Below are 9,278 nucleotides of genomic sequence, written 5' to 3' on the forward strand. Positions count from 1 at the left end.
GGGACCTTTAAAGAACACCTAGTCCAACCCCCCTGTCATGGGCAGGGACATCTTTCACTAGATCAGGTTGCTCAAAGCCTCATCCAACCTGGCCTTGAACACTTTCAGGGATGGGGCATCCACAAATTCTCTGGGCAACCTATTCATGGGCATGGCAGCTGTGAACCTGAACACAGGCATCCACGCAGGCTGTGACAAGAGGAAAAAGATGGAGTGCAGAAGTAGACAATTTAAATAATGTGTTAGGAAATGAAATGAGACAAATTGTCAGCAGATGGAGTGATTTAACAGCAATGTGCCATTCCCCTTCTATAGTGTACATTTTTCTGACTGAATTTTCCATTTAATGGATGACTTTAGGTTTTGCTCTCCAGCTTCCAGACAGTAATTCATCTCGCCTCAGAATTTCAAGTGATGGTGGACTCAGCAGTTGGCAGCCAAGTGAGTCTACACCATTGCCAGGACAGAGGCTCCTTCTGCCAAACTTCAATCATTTACCTCTGAGGTGGTTTTCTTAGACCTTCCTCAATGTCAATAAAGAAAAATAAGCAGTCTTAGAGAATGATTCCCCTAACATATTTTAAAAGTCTACTCTGTGTTGAAATGAATTCCTTTCCAAAAATGTCTATTTCTCTCCACTGCCCAATGAGGCAGCATAGAATGACTAGCTCAAATATCCATGTCTAGACTGCAGCCCATGCCTGCATTCCTTTGACAAATTCCACCCAAGATGTCAAAAACTGAGAGAGAAAACATGAAGCTGTCTGGTTATATGAAAAGAAACAAGTAAAAAATTGCTGGCCCTTTCATGAACTATATAGACATTTATGAAAGATAATATCAAACAAAATGCGTACCTTTGGGATGCAAAAAAAAACCAACCTTTATTTGGGGAAGATTAAAGAAATGAACAATTCTTGATTGCCCAACACAAATCTTCATTGTCACTTAGGTCTTTGGCTTCAGCTATAATAAAATCAAGCAAAAACAGAATAGAAAAAGAACAAAAAAGCAAACCCACTATCCCTGTTGTGACTGCTCCTAATTTCATTAAATATTTTTATGTTTTGTTCACCAGGTCATAAAATTACCATGAAATTTTTCAAGACAATTTGCAACATATGACAAAGATCTGCTTTATACTTACAGATTTATAATAATTTCTTGGGGTTTTTTTCATTGATTTTATTTTTTCCCCAAATTAATCCCTTGGCGTTATTGAACATATCTTTTTATTATTTTTATTTAGAAAAGATTTGCATTTCAGATTTCTGCTTGACTCCTTGGCCAGATCAAGCGTACTATGGAAGTGGGAAGTGGGAAAGGCAAATGCCATTTATGTTGACGATATTGATCTATACAGACTAGCCAAACAGCAGTGCCACCTACTGTTTAGACTTTAAATACAGAACCTCCCGGGAGCTGTGTCCAGGTACCTTATGCATGGTTTACAGTGGGAAGTTCACTTAGAGAAGGAATTACCTTCTGTAACTGCAACAGTGTAGCTCGGAAAAAAAAAAAAAAAAAGTTTAAAAGCAAAATTAAAAAACAAATAGCTGTGCATGGGTGAGATCACTGTCTTCCATTTCTGTCTTATTTTTTCATGCAAATTATTCCAGTAGGGGAAATAAGAAATTTAAAAACGTTTTTAAATTAAGGGATAAAGTGCAAAGGCAACTTCTTTCACAGTCAAATGGTCCTTTGATTTGTTACATGATTTTGGAACATATCAGCAGTACTTGAGCTTCCTACACTGTCTCTCTCTCACTCACTCACTCACAACACGCACACATGAAATGGACTTGCAGACTGAGCTATTCCTGAAATTAATGATATTTTCTTCTACAGAAAACTTACAGAAATTAATGTTATTTTCAGATTAATTGATAAAAGGCACATAAAATACTAGCAGATCTTATTTGGAGGAAACGTTTGTACTGACATGTTTAATAAGGTATCCAGGAGCAGCTCTTACCGTAGGGTTAGTGGGGTCCATCTGCACGAGAACTTTATAACCCCTCAGTAAATCTTTGAGTCTGATTTCATTCCTGCGTCAGGCCAAGGCACAGCACGTGCTAGGACGGAGCCCAGCACCACAGATGCCAGGATAGGAAGTGCACTGAGCCCACACACCAGCCCCTGGTGAGGATTCCCCTGGATCCCCCCAAACACCTACCCCTGTCAACAGGCATGGGGCAAGTGGGACTGAGCATGGGAAGTAGCACAAATTAAAAAGTTACTAGGTCCTTTGGGAAGTAATGGCCACTTGTGAGGGTGGGGGTGTTTTTCCAACTTATAACAACTAACTATCCTCCTTTTGTATTACTGAGGTAAAGAATAACCTACAGTGCTCTTGTTTCATGTATTTGTTCTCTTTAAATGTCAGACGTTACACATAGGTACACATATACACAACAGCCTGTTACAAAATTTTCTGTTGAGATCGTCACCAGCGAAAAAAGCCTCAGAGGGGCTCCTGGTGACACCATTAGAGAAAGTTGTGAGTTCTAGATTCCCCATCCCTCTTGTAAAATGATTACAATATTCCAGTAATATGTGAGTCTCTAAATGTCTAATGTGAGTCTCTAAATACAGGCTAATAGTTGAAGCCACCTGACAGTGAGGCTTCTCATTCAACCACATCGCATATCTGAAAGAAGCCTTTCAGAGGGCAAGTTGCTTCATCTTAAGATACGATATGAGCTGATTTACCTTACTGCAAATGAATGTCAACGTGTACCTTACGTTAAACAACCAAGTGAATGAAAAATTTTGGCCAAAATTAATAGGGCAGGAAAATCTTTAATACAGATCTTTCAAAATGAAGAATTTCAATCCTCATTTCAGAGCAATGCTTTGTTTTAAAATTTATGGCATCTATTTTTAATAGAATAAAGTATACCTTGACCTGCAATTTTTGATTTTGGGTAGAAAACAGGAAGTGTCTCTATTCACTATCATTCCTTTTGAACAAACTCCTCAGCACATTTGCTATGTGTGGCAAATAAAAGCACAGATTAGCTTTACAGGCTAAGTGTCAGTGAAGACAAATTTTCTAGTCTGAAGTGGTCAGTTGTATACCACAAAGGACAAGCAAACTCTTATCTTACTTCCTGTATCTGTGGTACAATGATAACCAATATTGAAAACAACTTTTAATATTATAACTAGATGATAATATAAATACCTAAAGGCCTGACCTAAACTCTCAGAGACCGTTGGGAGATGTATAGCTGCTAAAAGGCTGATCTAGTAGAGTATCTAGGTGGCAAAATCAGATCCAATGCACGATTTAAATAATGCTACTCTGTCCAATCTAGATAGATGAGGCCTTTGGAAACTGAGGAAGAACTATCTTCTCTTTGATATTTAGAAGTAACTTGGCATGTCATCTTTGGACTAGATAACAGCTGTGAGTCAACCCAGGGGAAATCTCACCCTCAGTCTTTTTGTTAGCTGCTGTTACTCAGGTTTAATTAAAAGAATGCTCCAGATAAAGCACAGGCAGGTGCAAGGGAATAAAAATGAAGAGTACCTTGTCTACTCAGCTTGATCAAAGTAAATTTAACTGGCACCCAAGTGATAAACTGGGGGCAGAAAGGAACAGACAGAAATCAAGATAAAGACAAACTTTAGTCAATACAACCATGAAAAACTAGTGTTACGTGTTCCTTGTAAACAATATTGTACCATTTTATTTAAGGAGCCTTAAATCACACAATGTCAGTTAGTCTTCACAATATTTGTGTTTTGTTTAGTTAACTATGCCAATCATAGCCTCACTTGCTGCTCAAACCAACCACAAGCTGGTCTGCCCGCAAGTTATATTATATAAAGCTAGTATGCAACGTTGCGTATGACTAAACTCAAACAAATTCCTTCAGGCTTGGACTGAACTTCTGGTAAGGTTCAGTATATCTAACCAACTATTATGTACTACCTATATACTATATTGTATAATACCTTTTTGTTCAGAAAGGGTGAGACTGTTAGCCTTCTGCCTTGAATGATTTTCTTGGCTTAAATCAGATAAATAGGAGAACTGTCTCGCACTTTATATATATATTTTGTTGTTGTTGTTCTGATTTTGTCTGAGAGGCCATATTACAGGGCTGCGTCAGGGAAGTCCATTGTTCAGTGGACTTCTGGTAACCTATGTTCCAGCTTTCTAAATTGCAGCTTAAGATAGGTTCTTATTTCATAGAATATGACAAATAAAAGAATTCTTGAGCATTTCTAAGGACAGTTTAAATTATGCAGTTTAGGGGTTTTCCCCCTTTAGTCAGAATTCTATGATAAAGGCTTATTCACTGGTTAAAGTTTTAGATTTAAAGGATAACAGAGATTTTAGATTTCTAAAATTTATTCAAACTAATGATGCAATGTCTATCCGCTGGTAATGATGGTTTTCTTCTGCTTACATACTGTTGAGAGACTTGGCTTCAAATACTGGGACACACTGCAATTATTCAGCTTATAATCAAAAGAATAATCAGAAACTGGTAAGTAGTAATTAATAATACAATGCCATGGTAATTACTATTGTAACTAAAGTTACTTATTTTCTTGAGCAGCAGTTAAATCCACTTTCTTCTTCTTTGTCACTCTTGGGTGTTCTTCTGAAATTGATATATCACCGTTTTCCTTTCCTCTTCACACATTTGGATCAAATGTGGTACAGTTTTCTGGAACTTTTACCTTCAAATACATTCATCTAGCTCTTCTTCCCAGTAATCAAAAACCTTTTTTTTTTTTTGCTTTCTCTGGAATTTGACTCTTTTTTTATTTGCAATGACAAACCAAATAATTAATGCAAGCTGTACCTATTCTACAAAATTCAAGCCCACCCTTAATTGTGGACTCTTCCTTAAATGTTAGCTTGGCTTTAGTCATGTTACAATTTACTAACAAAGTTCACTAGCAAAGATGTAGTCCCAGTGTTCTGTATTTCTTTCCCACAGACTTGAAAAGAAGCAGGACAGGAACTGGAAAAAGCAATTAATGAAAAAAATAACTGCACTCCTTGCTTTGAGAAATTGTCTTCGCATATGATGCCCCAAACTGCATTTCACCTTCATATTTATTTATAGTCAAACTAAGCCTTTTTTTTTTTCTCTCTTATAGATATCATTCACAAAATATATACTTTTAAAAAGTACTTTTTCCTGAAAATTCTCTTTGGAAGTACACCTTAGAAAGATACTAGTCATGACTCAATGATGCACTGGATCTGTTTTCACCTTGCCTTTCAAAAGGTGAACTTCATCGTGTTTTTATTTTTCCCTTTTTATTACATTTTTCAATATTATGTCTATATCATTTGGAGAAGATCTTTGCTAGAGGTTGCTAACTCTAATTTAATGAAATTGACCAGTAGTATCATAGCTGGTTTCCAAGCCAGCTGCTGAACTTTGCCTTCTGAAAGCCTTCTGCTACTGTTCTTCTTTCTCATGAGCCTCAACACAGCTTCAGCTTTGTTAACACCTCCTTTCTCCCACAGTTCCTTTGTAGCTAGACATTTCCACCCTAGTTCCCCACACTCCTTCCACCCTATGAAGTCACCAGTCTCTCTCCAAAACCAGTTGGTTTTTATCTGGAAGCACCTCTGTTCTTTTGAGCCTACTTTTGGGGGGAACAATTCCCACATTTGTTTTATCTGTGAACTTCTGTCTCCTGTAATCATTCCTCTTTGGGTCACTGTTTGGACACCTTATCCAAGCACAAAGTGTTTCTGCAAGCAGGATACACCCAGCTTAGAAGTATATTTATTATAGGTTATTACATATAGTATATTTATTTATTGCCATACACAAGTGATCACTACTAGGTCAGGCATTAATATGCCCACCACCTTCTACAAAACACATGCAGAGTCTTTGCTAGCCAGGCAGACAAGAGTCAGGAGGATCAGGAGCAGTTCCTGCAGCTCCCTGGAGCACAGCCACAGTTGTGCCATCTTCTGACACCCTGGGTTTTCTTTATGATTTTATACTTGCCCATGTCAGTGCTTTACTTCGTCTTAACCTGTCTGCAATTTCAGCTTTCTTATCTCACATGAGTCTCCTCTTCAGACTTTCTGACAGCTTTTTTTTTTTTTTTCCCCACAAGTCAGCAATTTCCTCAGAAGTCTCAGCCATGGTTATGTAGCTGTGCAGTATCAGCAATGGGCCTGGCATCCTTAGAGCACAGACACCTGAACAGACTTCAAGACAGAGGGAGTCACACTCCTTTTTTTTAGTGCTGAGATGACTGTGACACAGGAGGTAAGGAAATGGATTAGTTCTAAGTGGCTACCAGTCTAACCCATAGGACTGCGTATCAGTTGCTCAACAGTAACCTTCTATATGCTCATGCTTATCCCATAAGAAAAGCTTATCCTTTTCCTTGTGATACACCATTAGACATTTCTTCAGATCTTAATATATCGCATGCAAAAAATAATTACATTTTTTTAACTTTTCAACCCATGTATCAGCATTTGGATCTAGGCCAATTTGAATTAATGTTGCAAAAACCTTCATTAAATCCTTTAGTGACACCTATCCAAAACAAGAATCTTCCATCCTCCCCATGAAAATTTATTATGCAGAGCTCATAGAAAAGAGACATTCAGTAGGAGACATAATTTTTAAATATATACAATTCTGAATAATATGCATAACAACTTTGTCAGTACTAAAAGAAGACTTCCAACTTAAGTTTTACTCGCAAAGACTTTATATGTCTCCTCATTTTCCATGTAGGACTCAATCTGTGAAGTAAGAATTCAGTCTTACTGGTAGAGACACGTTATAGGAGTCACACCACTAACCAATTTAATGATGCTGACCAAAAATGTAACAAAGTTAAAGTCATATTACCAAAAGCTTCTTTTGCTGCTGTAACTTAGCCTGTTATGGGAACTGATTTTACACACACCTCCAAATAACTTGTAACTTAACTATATCAGTGCTCCAAAATACCTGTTCTGGCAAACACCGTGTTGTAAAAACCCTGAAATGTTTATATAACTCATGCAAGCCTTTTTTGCTGCACTTTATTCTTAAGAAAATGGCAGAGTATTACTAAGAACAACAACTATTAAAGGAACAAAGAGTGAAAGATATGTCATGCTATAAAAATGTTGAATATGGATAAATTTATCTAAACACAAACATGTAGCAAATAAAAGAAGCTTTGACACCTGAAGGATAAGGGTCTGATCGAGTCTAGCTATGGGAAAGGGAAAGAGAAAGGATTAAGTTGAAATAGGGAGCCAAAGAAGTCTTATTTATACTTTCCTCTAAAAGGGCAAAAGAGACATGAGTGCCAGCTGCTAGATAGAGACACTATCTCCGTTTGCTGTCCTTGGCAATGGCTTGCTTTGCCTACACTTGGAACTATCCCTGACTAAAGGTTTAATTCTCAACAACTCAGAAAACTTAACCTACATCACTCATTTTCCAATTTGTTAATAGATCGGACACAGTACAGAAGGAACAAGAAGCTAACTAATGTACTTGAGTCCACATCTGGAAGGATGAGAATGAAACGGGTTCTCCTGCCATGTTTGTGACCTTCGTACTTGCCATAGGCACCAACCAAAGTATCAGTTTAGATGCAAGTGTGGTCCTAATGATACTGCTGCCCACTACAAATTAGATCTCTGTCTGTAATTAAAACAAGATCTTTTTTCTACCACTCTGGCTCATCTGGTTTTCTCATCTAAAAGCTCATCCTGTAAATACGGGCAAAGAACAAGGATGATGAAAAGAGAAGGCAGTACCTCCACCACAAGACAGTTTGGTTGTTGTAAGACAATCCCAGGGCTCTGTTTTGCAACTATTTCTTTTCACTGTGCATTTGGGCTGCAAGCCAGTTGCTGTTATTGCTGCTTCCTCTTCCTGCCCATACAAAATATTTGCAGCAAATTTCAGTTTAAGTAAATCTGAAACAACCAAAACAACCCACAACTCCTTTTGTAAAGTATTGAAGGACTATTCCTTATGAACACTTGTCATGGTTTAACCCCAGCCAGCAACTAAGCACCACACAGCCGCTCGCTCACTCCCCCCTGGTGGGATGGGGGAGAGAATCAGAAGAGTAAAAGTGAAAAAACTCATGGGTTGAGATAAAGACAGTTTAATGGGTAAATCAAAAGCCGCGCGTGCAAGCAAAGCAAAGCAAGGAATTCATTCACTACTTCCCATCGGCAGGCAGGTGTTCAGCCATCCTCAGGAAAACAGGGCTCCATCACGTGTAACGGTTACTTGGGAAGACAAACGCCATCACGCCCAATGTCCCCCCCTTCCTTCTTCTTCCCCCAGCTTATATACTGAGCATGACGTCATATGGCATGGCATAGCCCTTTGGCCAGTCTGGGTCAGCTGTCCTGGCTGTGCTCCCTCCCAGCTTCTTATGCACCTGGCAGAGCACAAGAAGCTGAAAAGTCCTTGACTGGTGTAAACTCTGCTCAGCGAGAACCAAAACATCAGTGCGTTATCAACATTATTCTCATCCTAAATCCAAAACACAGCACTCTACCAGCTACTAAGAAGAAAACTAACTCTATCCCAGCTGAAACCAGGACAACACTGAAAATTCAAAGGCAACAGTGCTTTATGCAGGGAGATTTTAGTATAACTGCCATCAATTCCATGGAATATGTTCCTGTTTTATTGCAAACTGAAATTCAGTGACAACAGTGATTTGGACTTTGCTGTCTTCACTTTTGTCAAAAAGCTGGGTGCAAAACTTCCTACTTTTTGCAGAGAGATGGACAGCACTATTTGCAGGCTATTCAGTGTAGTGATCTCTCTTTGTAGATGGGCCTACTTTATAAATGCGTGTATGTCACAAACAGGTTTAGTAAAAGTTAAACACAAGATTGCAGGAAACTTAATGACCTCAAGAAATTCAGTATTTGTCTATGACTACAATTGTATTAACATAGTGCAATAAAAAGAGGCTGTTTTGTTTCTGAAATATTTTCCATTTCCCATCCTGAGCAATGAGAGAAACAATGCATTTTACTAATCAGCTGAAGTGGCATCTAACATTGCTAATCATGCCAATCATTTAAATTAGGGTAAGAATGAGATAAAAGCAATGGGTAACAGACACGTGGAAAAGGTAGAAAGAAGGGGAGGAAAAAAAGAGACTTAGTTAGTGGGAGACGTACTCAGGTCTGTATTTTCTTTTCTTTTTTGTCTAGCTTTTACAGATCACTATTCACGTAAAAATGTCAGAGATCCACTTTGTGTTCTTGTGAAAACTGAGGCTGAAATCTCAGATATTTC

The sequence above is a fragment of the Nipponia nippon genome, unplaced genomic scaffold, assembly GCF_047370975.1.
Source record: "Nipponia nippon isolate SJK-2023a ecotype South Korea unplaced genomic scaffold, ASM4737097v1 scaffold_2, whole genome shotgun sequence".
In the NCBI taxonomy this organism is placed as follows: Eukaryota; Metazoa; Chordata; class Aves; order Pelecaniformes; family Threskiornithidae; genus Nipponia; species Nipponia nippon.